This window comes from Antechinus flavipes, chromosome 4, assembly GCF_016432865.1.
Source record: "Antechinus flavipes isolate AdamAnt ecotype Samford, QLD, Australia chromosome 4, AdamAnt_v2, whole genome shotgun sequence".
Classification (NCBI taxonomy): Eukaryota; Metazoa; Chordata; class Mammalia; order Dasyuromorphia; family Dasyuridae; genus Antechinus; species Antechinus flavipes.
In genome coordinates, this window is record NC_067401.1 from 112,422,033 (window position 1) to 112,437,431 (window position 15,399).

Genomic DNA, 15,399 nt, shown 5'->3' on the forward strand with positions numbered 1-15,399 from the left:
GCTCTATCCAGTTTGCCATCTAGCTGCCTCTTATGCTATTCTTTTGGACAACAAGATGACATGGGCTATAGATAATAGTTACCCAAACTTGGAAATAGTTGAATAACCACATCAAGAAATTAGTTATTAATGGAGAAAGGAGGTCTTCAATGAAGTCACCCAGGACAATGAAGTCACACGGGAATCCTGTGCTTAAAATTTTTATTAGTTATTTGGATGAAAGTATATGTGGAATGTAATCAGCAAATAATACTGAAATACAACACAAGGTTCCCAAAATACCCAAGGCTAGAATGAATCAAATTTAATAAGATGAAATTTACGTCTTTCCTTTGGGTTAAAAAAAAATTCACAAGCACAAGAATGAGAGGTATGACTGGACAAAAGAATCACAGATTTGAGAAGAATCACAGAAACTAGCTAGTCCTAACCTATACCTGTTCTTTAACATATTGTATATCACAGATAGCCATAATTTTTTGTTTGAAAATTTCTGAGAGGGATCACATGATCTCCCGAGATCTGCTTTTAGATAATATAATGATTAGGAAGTCCCCCCACCCCCACCACATCAAAGATATATCTGTGTTTCTGTGTCTTCCACCTGTTTCTTATTCTATGAAACTATTTCCTTCTCTCTCTCTCCCCCCCTTCTCCCCCTTCTCTCCCTTCCTCTCTTCCTCCTTCCCTCTCTCCCTATTACCCTCTCCCTTCCCCTCTCTTTCTGTCTTTCTTTCTCTGTCTCTGTCTCTGTCTCTCTCTCACAAAGGCATTCTTATTTAAGTATATCTCATCTGGTCTATGGTCTCCTGCCTTAAGTCTCCTTACTCCAGTGTATCCTACGACTGTCCCACAGTGATTTTTCCTTAAGTATACATCTGATCATGTCATTTGTTACTTAGTAAATTCCACTGGTTCCCTATTCTAGGATAAAATTTAAATTCTTCTGTGTTTGGCATTTAAAGTCCTTTACAACTTCATTCCAACCTACTTTTCTAATCTTATTATACATTTACTCCCATTCCCATACTCTACAATCAAACTAGCACTCTTTCCATTCTTCCCTCCTCTTCCCATCCACTTTTCACTGGCTATGGCTCATGCTTGTGATTCTCTTTGCTTCCAATTCCTGGCTTTCTTTAAGGCAGTTCAAATTGTACAGCAGAGGCCTTTCCCGGTCCTTTCCATTGCTAATGCCTTTCCTCTTAGATTACCTTTTAATATGTCTTGCTTGCATGTTCTTTCCCTCATTAGAATGTGAACTTCCTGGAATTTAATAATCAACATTTGATGACTAATTCATTCTCATCTTTAAGACCTTCACTACTCTGGGTATTCTCCAGCTTATTGATGTTCTTCCTAAAACATGGTGTTTACAACTTGAACACATTACTCTAAATGTGTTTTAAGCAGAGCAGCCTATATATGAACTAAGACTTCTAGTAGTGTTGTTCAGTAATTTTCAGTCATGAACTCTTTATGGTCTCTATTTGTGGTTTTCTTGGCAAAGATACTGGAGTGGTTTGCCATTTCTTTCTCCAGCTCATTTTACAGATGAGGAAGCTAAGGCAAACAGGGTTAAGTGACTCACCCAGGGTCACAAGTTAGGTGTCTGAGGCCACATTTGAATTCAGGAAGATAAGTCTTTCTGATTGTACCAACTACTACTTGCAATATAGCTAGTGCAGGATAATATTCCTGTCAAAGAAGACTAAACAAAAATAAGCATTTACTAGTGGCTAAATCACAGCACTGACACAGCCTTTTATAAACTCATGTCTTTCCCTCGGTGAAATTCATTTGAAAAAGATTCAGGGGTTTTTAAGAGACTATAAGTTTAATATAAGTCAATTGGTAGCTAAGAGAGCTATTATAGTCAAAAGATGAATTACAAATGACAGTATCTAGTAAGAAGGGGTGGTGATTATTGTTCTGCTCAGACTTTAAAAGAGTCTTGTGTTCATTTCTGGGCACCACATTTCTAGAAAGACATTGATAATTCAGAGAGCATCTAGAACAGGACACCTAGCTGGCAAAAGGCCTTGTTTAAGGCCGTATAAAAATCTTTTAAAGAACTGGGGATATTTAGCTTATCAACCCCTATCTCTCCTGCCTTTTGTGTCTAAATTCCTTGAAAAAATTTTCAACAAGAGATGCCTTCCTCTCCTCTCATTCTTAACTACAGTTTGGCTTCTGCCTCATTATTCAAACAAAATTTATCTCTTCAAAATTACCTGAACCAGGAGATCGTTATACACTTCAATAACTATACTATATAAGGATCAATTCTGATGGAAGTGGATATCTTCGGCAATGAGAAGATCCAATTCAGTTCCAATTGATCAATGATAAACAGAACTGCCCAAGGAAAGAAACACTGGGAAATGAATGTGGACTACTTGCATTTTTGTTTTTCTTTCCAGGTTATTTTTACCTTTTTGAATCCGATTTTTCTTCTGCAACAAATATGTACTTATATATTGTATTTAAGATATACTTTAACATGTTTAACATGTATGAGACTGCCTGCCATCTAGGGGAGGGGATGGAGGGAGGGAAGGAAAAGTTGGAATAGAAGTGAGTGCAAGGGACAACGTTGAAAAATTACCCATGCATATGTTCTGTCAATAAAAAACTATTTGAAAAAAAAAAAAAACTACCAGTGACCTCCTCTTTGCCAACTCAATGGCTTCTTCTCAGTTCTCAGTCTTCTAGATCTCTCTGCAGCCATTGACACAATCACCCTCTTTTCCTTGATATCCTAATCTCTAGGTTTGGGGAACATCGTTCTCTCCTGGTTTTCTTTCTACAATCTGATTCCTTTGCCGAGTCTTCACCACATCATGCCTGCTAACCTTGGGCATTTACAAAGCTCAGTGATTTTATCAGCTCCAATGAGATTCCAAGATTGTCTCTGTGCTAATGATTTTCAAATCCAGTCTCTCAAGAGCCTACCTCCAATCTAACATCTCAGACTGTCTCCGAAACAGCTTGAATAAGGTGTCCTGTTGAGATCTCAGACTCAACATATCCAAAACTGAACTCATACTTTCTTCTCAAACTTCCCTATTTCTATCTAGGGCACCACTATCCTCACTATTTAGAAGTCATCCTTTATTCCTCAGTCTCTCAAACCATTCCTTCCTCATCCCACATCTAATTTCTTGCCAAAGCTTGTTGACTTTACTTTTGTAACATTTCTCAAATATACTCTTTTCATCCTGTGATACTGTCTCTATCCTGGTGCAGACTCTCATCTCACTTGTCAACTCACTCCAGTGTATCCATTCAGCCAGCCAAGTAATTTCCCTAAAGCGCTGGTCCCACCTTATCACACACCTTCTTTCCCCAAGTAAACTCCAGTGGTTCCCTATCATTTCCAGGATCAATTACGAAAAACTCTAGCATTCAAAAACTTGACTCTGGGCACCTCCCTTATTTTTTTAGTCTCTTTAAACGTTACCAATTTCCCCCTTCCCCAGGGGGAACAAAATACCTCATCTCTATCTTCTTTTTCTTTCATTAAATTTTTTTATTTCAATAAATATTTCCCAATTACATGTGAAATCTTTAAACATTCATTTTTAAAAGATATTTTATTTCATTAAATATTTCCCAATTAAGCCCTAAATTCTCTCCTCCCATTTCATCTTCTGACTTCAGGCATTTTCACTAACTTTCCCTTATTCATTGAGTGCTTGTGCTCTCCCGCCCTCTCTCTTCTAACCTCCCTCCTCTCCCCTCCCCCTTCCTCCTCTCTCACCTTATCTTTGCCTCCTGGCTAAAATTTTGCCTTCCACAGTAAGGCTGCTCCAGTCTCTCAAACAAACCTTCCCAACAATCAATCAACATTTATTAAGCACCTATTAGGCACCTGTAATACTAAAGCTGGGATTACCAAAGGAGATAAAAGATAGTTCCTGCCCTTAAGGAGTTAATGGAACTTTCCCTTTGTTGATTGTTGTGGTGGTTCTGTCCCTTGGGGCTTTCTTGGTAAGTAAGGTATTGAAGTGGTTGGCCTTTTCCTTCTCCAGTTCCTTTTACAGACGAGGAAACTGAAGGTAGCAGGGTTAAGTGACTTGTCCAGGGTCACACAGTTAGGAAGTGTTTGAGGCTGGATTGAACTCAGGAGGGTGAGTCTTCCTGACTCCTGGCCCTCTATCCATTGCACTCATATAGTTGCAGAAGAAGAGGGAAAATAAAACACTGAGGGGGTGGTGGTGGAGAAAACAATACCAATGGAAGTTAGGATGAATGGAGAATGAGAAGGCTAGAATCAATACAAGAATGCTCTGAACAAAAAGACAAGGAGTTCTTGGCAGGTCATCTTTACTTGACCACCTTGCTTTTTCCTTATTTTATCTGTACCAATTTTAATTGCAGATTTCCATGAAGTATTTTAAAAAGGGGGGGCCTTGAGAAAGGCTTCTAGCACCAATTAGCTCCTTTATGGGGATACACATAGAATTCCACGGCAGCTAGGAGGCTTCCAGGAGAGAATGCCTGAATCTGGTATCTGGAAATCCTGAGTTCAAATCTGACCTTGGACACTTACTAGCTATGTGATCCAGGGCCACTTGACTTGTTTGCCTTGATCTACTGAAGGAAATGGCAAACCAGTATCATTGTCAAGAAAATCCCATGCACCGTTTGGTTCATGTAGGAACTGTCTGACCAGACTGAATGACAGAACAATGAAAACATGAAATTCCAGGTTCAAGAACTGCATTAAAAGGAGTTGGTTGTGGGAGGTTTCAATCTGAAGAGAATTAAAAAAAAAAAATCCAAGACAAGTGGTGGCAAAGTGAAAAAGGTGCTGAATTTGGGGTGAAAGCTAGATTTGATTCCTGACCCTGTCTTTGCCACTTGCTACCCATACGATCTGGCCACAAATGATTTCATCTTTTCGAGCTCGCTCCCTCATTAGTTAAAAGGACCAAGTTAGATGACCAGTAAGCTTGTGAAAGGTAGAGTCTGTTTACACTTAAATCTTTAAAGTATGGCCAAGGTTTTGTATACAGTAGGTGTCCATCAAGGACTGAATTGTTTGCACGCTTCCCAGCCAGTTTTAAGCCTCTATTATCCTGCAAGACACAAATCCAAGATGCAGTCTGGCTTGTTCCATTGTGTACTAGTTCATTAAAAGCAAGACTAACCAAGGGAAGAGAAATACGGAGCTAGACAAGCTGTCCGGCCCCATCCGGCTTTAATGGGGTCCTGTCTTCCAGTTTGTCTCCATTTCCTCACCGGGTCTCGATTATCTAAAGCTCCCTCCCACCTCCGTCCCTATCTTGGGAGGCCCGTCCAATGCGGTCAGCAGAGCAGGGCTGTCCTCTTCCATGTCACCCAGACTTCCCAAAGGCCAGGGCTCGTCTCCTCCACTCCAGGGATAGGAGGCCACAAGGCAGCATCCCTCATCAGGCTAGGGAGCAGCCCCTGAGGCCTGCGCTGCCCTTCAATCCAAAGTCCCTCCGCCAGGCCTACAAACGGCGCAGCGGGAGGCAGCGGCCTGGCCGAGCTCTAGAGCCAGGCTACCGCGGCGGGGAGGGGGGTTGGCCACGCCCCGGTGGGGCAAGGCCTGGCTCGGGGGCCTAAAAGAAGCTCCATCAGGGAGCGCCTAGCTTGGGTCGCGAGAGCACCCCGCGTCGAAGCAACTCTGGGCTCTCTCAAAGCTCTGTGCAGTTCTTTCATCATGGAGCCTTAAGGTGTGAAGAATGAAGGGTGAAAGGGGACCCCGGTTTTAGAGAGACCAGCATACGGCGGCTGCCTGGGGACCAAAAAGTCTCTGAGGGAAAGTTGCAGCCTGAAGCGATTTTTTGACCCCCGACACTTAATAGGCAGCAGAAGACCCGGATGTGTCTGGGGCTGGCTGAGGTACCCATTAACGCGCCCCCGCTAGACCATCCCCCTTTTCTACTTCTTATTGGACTAAATATACATCAATCACTACCACCTTAGCCACTTACTGGCCGAGGGAAGGATCGAGTTCGGGCATCCTATCGTCTATTGGCATGCTCGAGAAGAGGAGGGCAGGACGTTGAGTGTAGGTAGACCAATGGGCGTCGTGGCGTGTGAAGGAGGCGGGGCCGAAGCGCTTGGCAGCTGCCCAATCAGCGTCCTTGTTTGTGTGGTGCCGCCGCCGCCGCCGCCGGTGCCGCCGCCGCTGTCCCTGTCTGTACCGCAGTGTCTGCTCCGCCCGCCAGCCCGCCCCGGCCCGGCTCGGCTCGGCCCGGCCCGCCCTCTCTTTTCCCTTTTCCCTCTCCCCGGCCCCGAAAGCGGGGGCCTGGAGTCCATACTGCCGCCGCCTTTTCTTTTTTCGCCGCCTCCGTTGCCTCTTGAGGAGACGGACCGAGCCGGGAGTTCCGCCGCCACCGCCAGGTAAGGAGCCGCGGCCTAGGCCAGCCCGCCCGGGGGCGGTGAAGAGGGAGGGGAGGGAGGGAGGAGGGGAGGGAGTGAAGCCGAAGAGGGGGAGGGGTAAGGGATAGGTGGATGAGCTGGGGGGAGGGGAAGCGGCCTCGAGCCGACGCCCGACCGCGCGCCCCCGCCTCGCGCCCCCTTTCTCCCACCTCACCTCTGCCTAGCTCCCCCAGGCTCCCGGTCTCGCACCCCCGCTTCACCGCGCTCTCCCGCCCCACCCCCCCCTCCCCGCGCGCCCCCGTCTTTCACTTCATTCCCGCGCGTCCCCGGGCTCGCGCCCCCTCATTCCTTCTCCTCTTACTCCCCCTCCCCCCAACCTCGCGCCCCGTCTCTCCCTCCCCCCTCCCCTGCTTCCCTCGGCGCCTCACGCCCGCCGCTCTCTTCCCCCTTTCCTGCCTCGCGCAGCCCCGTTTTCAAAAAACCTTCCTAACCCCAGTTTCTCCCTGGGGAAAAGGGGGGCGCCCCTCCTTTCGGTAGTGTATGTGTGCCGGGTGGATGGAACTGGTAAGGCGCTTTTAAGGGTGGGGGTCCCAGCGAATGGTTTATCTGCATTTAGGCAAGAGGTTTTCGATCAGGAGAGGCCTCAGCGACCCTTTATTCATCTATCTCACCCCCCCACCCCGAATCGGGGAGATAATCTGTTTCTCCCCTGCTAGTTAACCTTTCTGCACAGTAACCCAGGCCCAGGCACAGTGGATTTCCACCCTTCTCATTCTCTTACTGCTCCCCACTACACTCCCCTGCCCCCCCCAAAGGCAACCTGGATCTTTATGATACTTTTTCTCCGTTCTTCAATTATATATAGATCATGTAATTGGGCACCCCTGGATGAGCATAAGTACCTTCTCCTGTCTTACCGTGGGGTAGCCCTCCTTTTCCCTGGAGGTGCTGTAGCTTTTTGATCTCCCTCAGATAGCAACTTCTCTCCAACCACAAGATGTCAGCTCTTAGGACTGGCACTGAGGTGAGGATGGAGGCGTTGATGGTGGGTGGCATGTGGAGGCTAGCTGAGCCATCCTCCTTTTCCTCTGCTGTCATCTCTGGGGAACCAGACAGCCTCCTGAAAACTGGCTTCCTGTCTACCAGTAGAGGATTTTTTCTTAATTCTTTTTCTTTGAGGGATCTTGACTGGTTATAGAGCAACCTGAAGTAGAGAGGACTAGTGTCCTCAGGGGAAATGTACAGAAGGGATCTGTAATTGGTGGAGAAAAGTTGTAACACCAGTACAACCATGTGTTGGAGAAAAGGGGAGCTGATGACTTTATTGATAGTGACTAATCACAAATGACTTCTGACTAAATTTTGACAGAAACAGTGTTTGTGGAAGGGAATTCCCTTATGGTTAACTTGCTTGGAAGTTTAAACTCAACTGATATTCTTGTTGCTATGAATCCAAAACTTTTAAAAAGCCTTGACATTGATTTGATTTCTTCCTTCTGCTGCTGAACTTGGTCTTGCTTACTGAGAAAGATCATTGCTTGAAATTAGTACTTCAGTCATCTCAGTTGAAAAAGAAGCTGCTTCTGGAGGTGTGTCCCAAAATTGCATTTGAAATAGTTTTTTTCTTTCTGTTGTGTGAACTCAGGCTACTATTTGGAGCCTAAGTGATTAGTTTAGAGTATCAACCAATCAATAAACATTTAGTAAGCACTTAATATGTGTTAAAATTTGGGTAGCCCTTTCTTAGACTATTTAATGTGAGTAGAAAATGTTGTTGAGAATTGTCCAGAGAGGGATTGTTTAGAATAGAGGAATGGGGCAGAGAGACAGAGAGAAAAAGAGTGTGTGTGTGTATATGTGTGTGTGTGTGTGTGTGTGTGTGTGTGTGTGTGTATTTATAGTCTAGTGGCAGTGATAATATTTAGGTGCCATTTATTAGAATGTAAGTTTCTTGAGGACAGGGACATTCTCCCTTTCTTTATATCCCTAGCTTAGCAAAGTATTTGGCACATATTAAGTGCTTCAAAGATGCTAGTTGCCTGCCTGCTGTGTGGGGACAGGTGCTGGAAATCAAGGATCAGAAGACTGCCCCAGTGAGCTCAATGTTTCAGTTCCAATGGAGGAGGTAAGGTTGATGGAACTTTGCCCTGCTCCAGACCTCTCCTGAAAATCATGTCTGTAAGGAGAGAGTGACTCAAAGCTGACAACAGCATCCATCTTCATGACATTGTGGTTTATGTGTGGTGTATGTTAACTTCCTGTTTAGAGCCAGGCTGAATAAAATCTACATTCTAATATTTACCTGGGAACAGTGTTAATCAAGCTCCTAGACCAGTGATATGGACCTGAGCTTTTATCCTGTATTCAAGGCTCCATTTTGCCTGAGGTTATGGTTGGGGTTGGTGGGCTGCAATAGGAGGTAAGGGGATGTGGAGAATTTACTCTTCTGAACTTCTCAATCTTAAATCACACTTAAAAGCCTGTGTGCAATTTTTGGGCAAAGTTCCCATTTTTTTTTTTTTTTTTTTTTTTTGCCAACAGATGGGTTGGGCCTCCAGGTTGGATTTTGGTTCAGGAACATCAGTGTTGGAGAGCTGTTCTTAATAGTGTCAAATAGTAGAGCTTTTTTGTGGAATACAGGGAAAGGGGTAGAGAAGGGACAGGCCAGTCAGCCATTGAAGCAGTAATATTCCAGATGTAAACCAGAAACTTTTGTTTCAATTTACTGATATCCCCTCCCCCCAGCTAGAGGTATATATGTAGGGGAGTAGCAGCTGCGTTGTCCTGGTTTCCAGACTCTGAAGCATACTCCATGTTAGCCACCCCATTGGGAGTCATACTGACAAGCAGCCCCACTGCTCTCAGGCTCAGACGGCTCTTGTTGCTTTGGCTCATTGAGAAAAGCCAAAGTAGCTTTGGTTGATTATATCAGCCACTAGAGAAATATAGAGACTTGAGCCATAACTGGGACTGAGGAATTTTTTTTTTTTTCTGGCCCTTTGTAAGTACTTAAAAGCCCTACATCATTCCATAATGAGGCACAATAGCCAAACGTTTTCTGAGACAGTTTGGAGGGAAAAGGGAAAAAAATGAGACACACACCCAGATTGTCTATAAATCTAGTCCCAGAGTAAAGCTGTCCACCTCTTACTCGGGAAAAATCCAACCTATCAGACAATGCCACACGAAGTTGCAGTTTCCCAGCTTTGGCTAAGCCTGGGAAAAGATGCATAACGGAATTTTGCCCCTGTCTGAAAGGATTGGCTTTTGCAGGGAAAGCATCTGTGAACTGATTATGTTTTAAGGCAGTTATTCAGACTTTGATTTCACCCCCAGTTTATTCTTTGTGATGTTTTCATGGGTAATGCTATTGGGTTTTAATGACTTCTGAAATCCATGGAGCCAAGTAGTTTACCACTTTGGTCAAAAGAATCAGATATGCTCTGGAATTGCTATGTCTTTTTCTCTGTTGCCTTCCATCCTTTTAAAATATTCCTACTTAGCTTCTATTTATCTAGTAGGAGACTTGCTCTGTGTGTGTGTGTGTGTGTGTGTGTGTGTGTGTATGTTCCTAGTGCTATCCCAATAATATCCTGATACTTTGCTTCTCACTCCTGCCCACACCTGCAAAAAATAATTCTCTATATTCCTGTCATTATACTAAGATATCAGTATATCATTATACTGATATAGCTTATCAGAAGTTTCCATCTCAATCTCAATGTTCCTTAGACCTTAGTAGACTTTTTCAAATTCATTTAACACCACATGATTAAATGCTTTTAAGAGGGTGAATGGCCAAATCCTAAATCCTGAGGAAACTTGCCAACTATGGAAGCTTCTGTAATAGGCCAGCAGTAACGGAGGAAACTATGAAAGCAAAAGATAGCACTATCTTCCTAACCCATTTCTTTTCTTCAGGCCTGGCTGATTGATCAGTAAGTAGAATTCCATAGATTTTGATTCTGTTGGGTAACTAATGGATAGGCTACCTCTACCTAGGTTGCTTAAATAAGAATGCTTTTAGTCCGTTAAAGCTTATTAATTCCTACCTTTATTTTTTTCTTTCTTCCTTTTTTCCTTCCTACCTTTATTTTTAAAGAGAAAGTAGAACTTGTTTCTGGAAAAATAAGTTAAAATTGCTTCTGAATTTAGTTTAGACATTAAGATTATTTAAAACATAATAGGTTGGAATGTTACCTGGAGAGATAGTAGGCACACACTCATGATCAGAACATATTTAGGAAGAAAAGAGATGGCTATTTTTTAGTGGGTTTATATGTAAGCCTCTGGTGGAAATATAGAGACTAACTTAGTTTATATTTTCCAGTCTGACATGTTGAGATATCAGATCTCATATTAGTGTGCCTTGATGAACTCTCCATCTTTTGCATGAAATTGAACTTTTCCCTCAAATCCGACCATGGCTCCTGCTCTGCATAATTGGTCAAATAAGTGATGACATAAAGGCAAAAGTGAAACGTCCCTGCCCTTAAAAAAACTTACATTCTTTTGGAAGATATGATACAAACATAATTAAGCATTAAACAAAATAAATGTAAAGTAATTAAAGAGAGGAGGAAAGATAATGACAACTTGATTGATGAAAAAAGGTTTCATATAGAAGATAGCACTTGATTTGAGTTTCTAAGAAGCAAAGTTGAGGAGGAAGTACATTTCTAGGCATAAGGGAATCCATTCAAGGGAATGTGGAGGCCAGTGATGGCCTGGGAAAATAATGAGGGGGTAGGGGAATTGAAAGTGTTGTTTCAGATGAACACTAGGTTTTGAAGAAAGGAGGCATGAGTGATCAGATAAAGGATTTTAGAGTTCATGATCGTAAAAATAAAATACTAGTGATTGTGAGATCAAAACTTTGACCATTTCAATTTCTGGCTGAGGTAGACTAGAGGTAGACTAGGTAAGTAAGGCTTTTTTGTTAGCTTCTTCCTCTTTTTGGTCTTCTTTTCTTTGTCTTTTCCTGTGATTTCTCCTTTTATCACAGGTGTGGGCAGTTTTTTAAAGAGCCTACTCTGTCTATACCTATTTTGATCAGTAGGTGTGCAATTCCCCAATCATCTATTAGATTTATGCTGTGATATGAAAAACATAATGAAATACCATTTTAACAGACCCCTTGAGAACACATCAAATTATAGAATACTATAATTTTACTTCTTTATCAGGCTAGATTTTTAAATGTCCTAAAATGAGGGAACTGGAAGCTTTTAAAGCAGGTTGGCTTTCTAGAATAGTTTGTGTGTATGAGTATTGAAACAGTTAACCACCTTTAAAAACTGTTTTGGGACTGGAGCTGCCAATTTACCCTATGTATTTTTTGAGGGCATGTGAAACAGGCTTGGCTTTGCCTGGCCGCCATTCTCCATGAGTTCCCAGAGGGCCAGCTGTAACTGAGCTTCTCTGCCCCACCTTCTTGCATCTGACACATTGGAGCCAGAGAGTAAGGTTTCAACTTTGTGAGTGAACTTAAGTGCCTGGGCCAGGAACAACAAACCTTTCATTTCCGGAGACATGTTAGTAGCCCACTGTGATGACCAAGAACTACATTGTCCACTCATTATTTTGCCCTTTGAACTAGATAGATCTGGGAATTGAAGGGAGGGAAGACTTTGATTTAAGCTTTAAAGTTCAAGGTGATATAATTGTAAATAGACTCATCTTTTAAAAAAAATTTCAGTAGTATTTTGTTTTTTCAATTACACGTAAAGATAGTTTTCAACATTATAGGGGATAAGATTTTGAGTTCCAATTTTTTTTCCTCCTTACCTTTTCCCGCCCCAACACAGCAAGCAATCTGGTGGTAGGTTATACCTTTATAATCATTTTAAACATTTTCACATTAGTCATGTTGTGAAAGAAAAATCAAAACAAAAGGAAAAACCATGAGGAGGAAGAAGCAAATAATCAACAAAAAAAGGTGAAAGTAGTATGCTCCAAACAATATTCAGTCTTTATGGTTCTCTCTCTGGATGCAGAAGGCATTTTCTCCCAAGACTCATCTGTTATTAGTTGGCAAATCTGGTTCTGTCCTTCTTTTAAAGTTCTACTTTTCACTTTCTGGTATTTGTCACTCTAAATTTCCAAAGTACTTTTACCTAGTAGTTTGCATCTCTATGGGAGTTCTACAAGGAGACATTGTAAACTTTTTTATAATGGTAGAATGTAATCCTTAGGCACAATTTCCCTAACTATCTTGTAATTTCTGTGTGAATCAAAAGATATGAAACCCCATCATTTTGTTACTGTCAAATGGTATAAGTTTTCCTGGGATAGTAAGGCCACATAAGTTTCCTATGAGAGTTTAAATGGTTAGGGTGACTTCTCTTAGTATCAACTTAACGTTTTGTTGTAATTCTTTGATCACTGTATAATTCAGATAGTGGAATGTAATATAATCTTCAGTATAATGTATTGAGATTTCGTTAGAAGTTACCTTTTTAGAAAATATTTTTTAAAATTTGTTGATTTTCTCATTGAACTGAGGGCCTATTTCTTTTCACTGTATCAAATGGAAACCAAAATATGTGCCTCGAATCATATTGAGATAAAATCTTTATCTTTGCATTGCTCCTTTGGCGAGAAAACAGAATGCCAGCTATTCATTAAGATGACTTGTATATGTGGCCTTGGCACAGATAATCTGAAGACTTCAGGGAATATTGGTGAATTGGATTAAGCTCCCATAGAATTCTGTCCAATAAGCATAAATGGATGAGTACAAATAATAAAGATATCTCCAAAAGCCTTGAATAAGTCATTCAGCATTTATTAAACACCTACTATGTGCCTGGGATTAATGATACTAAAGATAAAAATGAACAGTTCTCAACCTTAAAGGAACTTAAACTCTTTTCAAGAAAATACTGTATCTATCTTATCTTATCATAGACCCAGACACACCAACCATGTATGAAATAAATAGATTCTAGAGGATGGTCAGGAAAGGCTGTGGGCATAAGGTGATATTTGAGCAGAACTTTGAAAGAATCTAGAAATTTTAAAAGAAAGTGTATTACAGTTAAAGAGAGATAGCCTCGTCTGTAAAATAGGGTTAATATTACATAACATTTTTCTACTTCTTAGGGTTGTGAAGAATGTGCTTTATTAATTTTTAAAACATCATAGAAATGTGAGCTTTCAGTCATACTCTTGATTATCAACACTCTTGGAGTGCCTACCAATCTCTCACCTGAGGTTACCTATCAATGAATCTTCCCTCTTTTCCCAGAGCAGAAATTGAAGAATTTTGGAGAGACAGCAGTGGTAAAAGAACCAAAGTCATTGCTTCTACTGACAAAATGTTTCTTGATTGTCCTCCCTTCTTCCTTTTCCCCTTATTCAAGACAATAAGGATCTCCTATTAAATTTTGTTATATAGAGGTAATACTTGCTATGGATTGTGCCTATTGTTTGGGTGGTTTCCTACTTCTTGAAAGTTGTCTCTTATTGAGTAGCACAGAATTCATGCTCTATTCAAAGCAGACCATTTGATGTAGAGGCCTCAAGTCACATGTGGCTGAGAACTGGGGCATTTGGGGCATCCATTGTTTCTATACTAGTTTAGTTCTCCTATCTTTGATGACTTTCTGAATATGCTGCTATAGACACATTAGAGGATAAAATGCATTAGTTAAGTCAAACACCAAGCATTTATTAAGCAAGTACTATATGCCAGGCTCTGTGTTAGGTGCTGGAGATGCAAAGAAAAGCAAAAACCAGTTCTTGCTCTTAAGGAGCTTATAATCTAATGGGGGGGGGGGGGGGGAGTTGTGCAAAAGACTGCATACAACTATGATATATGTGGGAGGGGAGGCCCTTAATTAAGAAGAACTGGAAAATACTTCTTACAGAAAGTAGAACTTTGAGTAAGATTTGAAGGAAACCAGAGAAGATTTTTAGAGAATATCAGGTTTACAATAGAAAATAGAGGGCATAATTCTTCAGTAAATTTGTTTGGAGTCTTTAAAAGAGAGGTAGGCTGAAGGGGGCACACTTTGTGGCATAATCAAGTTAAATCAGGATGGACATTTGGAATTAGAGAAAGAGGGAGAAGAAGGGAGAGATGGGAAGGGGAAAGGAGGCAAAGAAGGAAGAGAAGAGAGAGGATGGAAATGAGTAGTGCACTTCTAATTGTGGGCTTGGGGGCTTGTCACTTCTGGGTAAGTTTAAGATGTCCCTTTTTTTTCCTTTTTTCTTTCTTTTCTTTTTTTTCTTTTTGACAACAACAACAATAATAACTAGCATTTATGTAGAACTTTTGGGTTTGCAGGAGATATTATTTCATCCTCACAATAACTCTGAGGTAGGTGCTATTGTACAAATAAAGAACCTGAAGTACATAGAGATTAACAGAATTAGGACAGTGTCTGAGGCAGAATTCAAACTCAGGTCTTTCTGGATGCTCTTTTTTTTTTTTTTTTTTTACTGAAACTTCTTAAAATAGAGGCTATGAAAATGCATCATAGAATCTTAGAAATTGGAAAGGAACCTTAAAGTTCATTTAATTCAGTCTGTTGCTTTTGTGGAACTCTACAGCTTAATAATAGTTGTGCACATTTATGTAACCTTTTAAGGTTTTCAGGACTTTATTTATCTTATTGGGTCCTCACAACAGCCCCATAAGATAAGTGCTCAGCTGAGGAAACTGAAGTTCAGAAGTTAAACAATTGCACAACTTGTAAGTTTCTGAAGTGGGATTTGAATGTAGCCCTTTCAAGTTCTGTTCTCTGTCCACTATACTGACAATTGATTATTCAGTCTCTTCTTAAACATCTATGGTAATAGATAGCTTACCACCTTATGGCGTAATCAGTTCCGTTTTTGTACAGGTCATATTATTAGATCTTTATTGTAATGAAATCTACTTTATTAGAATCAGATCACTTTGCATTTGAGACAGCCAAAGCCTAATAATTATAATTTTTTTCCCCTAGTTCTCTGAATCACATTTTCTATGGATTTCAAAGTAATAACAACCAGAATTTTAAAAATTTTAAGGTGGTAATTTTTTTAGTTATTGGA

General features: G+C 41.2%; 1 protein-coding gene across 3 annotated transcripts in view; it reads left to right on the forward strand.

Annotated features, from left to right (window-relative positions):
* Positions 1 to 6,137: 6,137 nt before the first annotated feature.
* GATAD2B (GATA zinc finger domain containing 2B) overlaps positions 6,138 to 15,399 on the forward strand; it is a 99,049-nt gene continuing 89,787 nt past the window's right edge. For 2 of the 3 annotated variants that reach the window (XM_051994006.1, XM_051994007.1), the window contains exon 1: positions 6,138 to 6,378. The gene's annotated coding sequence lies outside the window, so the exon portion shown is untranslated. The remainder of the gene's footprint in view (positions 6,379 to 15,399) is intronic. The other variant, XM_051994009.1, reaches the window with a different exon arrangement.